This window comes from Adiantum capillus-veneris, chromosome 24 (genome assembly GCF_014529385.1).
Source record: "Adiantum capillus-veneris isolate H3 chromosome 24, ASM1452938v2, whole genome shotgun sequence".
NCBI classification, from domain to species: domain Eukaryota; kingdom Viridiplantae; phylum Streptophyta; class Polypodiopsida; order Polypodiales; family Pteridaceae; genus Adiantum; species Adiantum capillus-veneris.
In genome coordinates, this window is record NC_140954.1 from 135,754,758 (window position 1) to 135,760,321 (window position 5,564).

The window sequence follows — 5,564 nt, forward strand, 5'->3', positions numbered from 1 at the left end:
CCGGCAACGGCACCAAAAATGTGTGCGTATGTCGCACGTGTTCAATGCAAGGAACTTACCGATACACCATGTGTGAGCCACAAATGGCTCCAAGCACACAACAAGCCTAAACTAGTGAGCTCAAAGAAGGTGATGGTGTGTCACTCACCGCTCTACGCTTGCTTCGTGGAGGATTCCTCGCCACGAAGAAGAAGGAGCCGCCGCTTCGTCGCACTCAACCGCTTCGCCGTCGTCGTGCCGTCGTCGCAATGCTCGATCGCACTCTCTCTCTCTCTCTCTCTCTCTCTCTCTCTCTCTCTCTCTCTCTCTCTCACGCATACACACACACACACAATGAGATGAATAAGAAGAAGATGGAGATGGAGCAAGAGCACTCTTCTATTGCACAAATGAGAGAATGAGTGAATTTTAGGTTTAGTTGACTTTTATATGAGCTCGCCCCATTTACACTTGGGCGCCCATGCTTAGCCAACTAATCCCTTGAATGTTCCAGTTAGAGTGCGCCTCTCATCGACGATCACTCTTACCCTTTTCCTATTGGACCGACAAGCCCGGTACCTCACTCTACCAAATAAATAATACAATGTCCGTCGTAGGTTACAACGTCCGTCTCGTAGGTGATAGGGTGTCCGTGATCGTGAGGGTTAACAATCTTGGAAAGCTTTGCATGCTACCCTTTTGTCCTTATCCCTTCCACTTTGGCTGCCCGGACTTCCCTTGGCCCTCTCTTGCCTTGGCTTACCCCTTAACTTCCACTGGTCGGCTTATCTTCCTGCAGCGGGACCCCTCCCCTTCAAGTCAATAGCGATCTCGCTATTGGAGGGGTAACAATCCTTATCCTCAAAAGATGTGGCCCTTGGCGAGCGCGGGCATCGCCCCTTATCTTCCTGCCACCTCATCACCGAATCAACCACCGCGAGCGCCCTGCATCGCCCCGCCTCGCCGGCTCCGCCCAAAATCACAGCCAACAGCGAGTGGCCGCCACAGCAGCGCGCAGCGCATACCCGCCATAGCCACAGGGAGGGGAGCTCCCCTCACCCTCTTGCATACCATTGAGGGAGTCACGGTCCACCCTAAATACCCCGGCCGTCCTGCCCCCGACTACGCATGTGGGTTAATGGACGCGCCATGTGGCAGCTGCTCAAGCCCCAAGCCTTAAGGCTTCAAAAGAACAAAAACCCCATTAAGTTTCAACCCAAACCCTTTTTTGCCTGGCTCCCATTCTGTGCTCCAACCTCCTGCTGCCAAGCTGTAAAGCCCTTCTGAAACTCCATTTTCCCGGCTACAACCACACTCTCTGTATCCTCACTTCGATCCCTCGGCATCCTCAAACCAAGGCTTTCAAAAATGGAAAAAATCATCTGCAACCTGCTTTGGATAAAGACACCCAAACTTTCGACTTCCATTTTTTTCCGCTTCGGACTCCGTTTGGCATGCAGTCTCCTCTTGTTAGCTCCTTATGATGTACACCCTGCTCTAGAACTTTGTCAAGGCTCAAAAAATGCCAGATAGCACATTGTCCAATGCGGCCAAGTGGGCTTGGAACCGGCCCTCGAAAAAACTTCAACTGACCATATCTTGCAAGCCAGCGCTCCGATCCGCAATCCAAAAAGACGGGTAGGCTCCATGAATCGAGCCTAATGATTAAGCTATAACATTGATGATAGGGTATAAACCTTATTCTATTTTTCATATGTTTGCCAATTACGTGAGTCTGATGATGGCAAAGAGCTTAAGGTACCTATAGCAGATGCAGATTGAAGTGCAGTTGGCACAGACCGAAGGCTGTGCAGGTTCAAAGGGGGTGGATGTCGTGCAGTTGTGCTCCCATGCTAAGCAAGATACCAGAAAGATGCACGTCGAGCTTATTTGAATCTTACCTGCTTAATGATCAGTGTTCAAGGCTTGGTAACAAGCTATTTTTACGGTTAATGTATGCCAAATGCGGCTTTAAAGGGCCAACAGATGCTTTAATGATGCTAAAAAGGAGTATGATTGAAGTAAGCACAAATAGGAGATTATGATCTAGAACTCCAATGCTTGAAGTGCTCTACCGGCCTATCTTTACGCCTCATCAATTGGAGCTACGGTAAAGAAGTTATGGCAATTTGAAGTTTAAGTTGATGCAAATCCGTAGCGGATTGGGAAAGTGCAGCTGAAGGATCAGAGATGAATTGAATGCATGGACCTCAAGTGCTCACTTTGTGGAGCACGTCGGTCTTTTCAGATCAGCAATCGGAGTTACGGTTACCAAAATATCACCAGATTAAATTTCCTCGGGGGCCAATTCTATGCCAGGTCGATTGCCTCGATCGGAGTGCCATTTGGTGTTTTTGGAGATTGACACAATTCGAAAGGGTAGTACTCAATATATGGGGTTAGCAGGAAGTGATTGTACATCAATCAGAACCTGGGTCAAAAAGATGTAACAAATTAAAGTGCATGCCAACTGTGGACTGCATGCTAGCTTTTGTGCCAATCTGTTGCTCCTCATTCCAAGCCATGATGGTGTCCTTAACCAAATGGGAAGGGAAGTCCATTCCTCAAATGCAATCACTTATAATTGCATCATGAAGGCGAGTGGCACCGTATCCGAGAAATTGAAATGGGCAACAGAATTTACGATGATATTGCTGCAAGTAAATGCGATGCGAGTCAACGCTTTGTTAGTGTGCATGCTATAGGGAAAAATGCCTTGCCCGATATGTATACAAAATGTGGTGCCACTACAAGAAGGTTCAATGGTCACCCAAGGGGTGGCCGCCCAATGTTCAAGGATGTGGCCACCCAAATTAAAGAGGAAATGGCCACCCATTGGGTAAAATGAGGTAAAATGAGAAAGAAGTGGGAAAAGGGGAAGAAAGAGCATGGCCATGGCATGGCATCAACAAGCAAGGGAAGGTGCGGTGACAAATGCGTTCGCAGCGCACTACACTTTCCTCGAGTGAAGTTGAGCAAGAAGCGTGAAGTGCACGCGGTGCCATGGCGCCCCATTCGGTACCGCCTGCACCGCAAACAGATAAAACCCCCAACCTCGGCCAACCACGTCAATAGGGGAAGTTTTATGTGCCACATCATCGACGGTGCCATCGGTGGGTAGCAAGGGGAGTTGCATGCGTGAGAAAAGGGACGACTATTTTAAGAGATATCAGTGAGTTGTGTTTGGCAGACGAAGCAACGAAGCAATGGTCTCCAAAGAAAGAGTCACATTTTTCAGGGAATCTACATTTTTGCAAAAATCTTGACCTTTTGTAAAAAAGCTTCTCTAAGCCGAGAACTTGTAAAGAAGTTTTTGATTATTTTTCTAGGAGCAATTGTATAGTGGAGAGCCAGTTAGAAGTTTAGGAGCTTTTGGCCGGACAAGCCATTTGTAAAGACCTAAACTATAAAGGTCAAGTTTTGTAATTTTGAACATCATCTTCTTTTATGAGAAATTGAAGAAGACAACGTACGTTTGAGAGCTCTATTTTGCTCCAGCTTGTAATCTTCGCTATTGTGGCTACGATAATCCACATTTAGATTCATTTATTGCATTGTGTTCCTCTTACTTTACTCTTCCATTCAAGTGTAATCATTCAAGATTTGGTGTAGGTTTTCAACTACGTGTTTGGAGCCTTAAATCGCTGTTTTGAGTGCTTATATGCGTATTTTATGTTGTTTTGACCCTAGGAGAGCCTTTATGGACCCTAAAATGACCCTTTAGGATTACCTGTTCACTATTTTTGCCGACTTTGGGATGAACGATCGCGATCCTTGTACCTCTCCAAAATTCTGTGACAGTGATAGGATATGTTTTTGCTCGTCCCCTGTAGCTTCCCTTCAAGTTTCGTGCGAATCCGATATGATTTGCATAGTAAACGGGCATGATGACTGTAGAGCTGTGTAGAAGGACATAGGCAGCTTACTTGGCTTTAGTGCATTTGATTTGCTTGTAGAGTTAGTAGTTGCATCTCTTCGAGTTCACTTCATTATGATTGACACCCTAGTGAGTTTCCATGCCTCATCCTGGTCGCTTCCCTTGTATTGATATTTTATGTTGATGTGTGAGAGCTATGTTATGGACGTCCGTCGCGGTGACCTGCAAACATTGGCGCCGTTTTCGGGGAATGCACCTTAGGTGATGAGTGACCGAGTGTGCAATTAGCTTCCTTAAAAGAAGATCAATCCACAAATCCATTTTACACCTCAGTTAGGCTGCTAGACAGGGGTTTAGAGCTTAGTGGAGTCTAGAGTCAGTGGACCGGCTAGATCCTCTCTTAGGAGATTTAGGGAGCTGTGAGTGAGAGTGTTCAAAGCATTTTTGCTCTTCAATTTCTCTAATTCGATTGAGTACTGAAATCTCACCCAAAATCCGTCTTGTTGTTTTGTTTGATTCATTTCTTTATGTTCTTTCATTTATGTACTTAGGAGTAGGATAAGTAAATCACCTTCCAGTCAGATTTGGGGCAAAAGTTAAAGTCGAGAAGCCAAAAAACCATAACCTTGGTAAAAAGGTCATAAGACTTTGAAATTTAGAAAATCTGACCAAACAGGGTTGATATTGATTCAAATCACCAAGTGGTAGCACAAAACACTGTAAAACACTTGACACAGGGAGCAGACTAAATTTCATCAGATTTGGCACAGGTAGTACGATCGCGATCGGTGTACCTCAGTGTCAAAATTGTATAAGATTTGACATGTGCCTTCCTGATAAGATTCTAAACAAGTTTGTTTAAAGCAACCACACCCAAAAACAACAAAAATCAAGGAAATCAGGCCACTTGGGTAAAACTAGCCTTACAGACCCACAAACTGTATAATCTTGACTTTTGGTGATCCAAACGCAAAAAGACTTGGGGGATAGCCTTAAAACATTAGTGTCTACAAGCATGCCAAATTTGGTCTAATTTGGGCTCAGAACTACGATCGTGATCGGTGTACCTAAGTGCCAGATTTTGACCAGATTTCATCTGTGAAATCCTCGGGTGTATATGAACATAAAAGTATATAGGACCAAGAGCCAAAAACCTCAAAATACCTGTCAAATCATCTGAATACAGATGCAAGTCAAAAACTGCTAAACTGACACAGAAATTGACTTTCTGTAGACCAAAACACATCAAAACTGGGAAGAAACCATGCAGGGGGATAGCCTGTGCATAGGACAAGCCTAGGTATCTCTCAAATCCCAAATCAAACATCAAAATCAATCAAACCTGATAAAATTGGGAAATCAGGTACTTCAAACCAAGAACTGGTAAAAGCTTGACTTTTTGGGGTTTGAATACAAAAGTATCAGGTGGGTAGCTCTAGTCTTCCTAGTTCCACTGGTGAAATATGGACAAGAATGGATGAGATTTGTTCAAGTTATGATCAATTTTAACTTTTGAACTGCTTTTTACTAAAAGTCTAAATGCTACTGGTTGCGAAAGGAAAATCCTGACAGCTTGTGATTCTAATGACACAGAATGCCTCGCCAAAAGCAAGCAAGGAAATGGACAACATCACCGTATGAAGTGGATGAGCTCTCTACAAACGAAAAATCTCACATCTTGGATGAAACACTAGCTCAGATCCCTGCT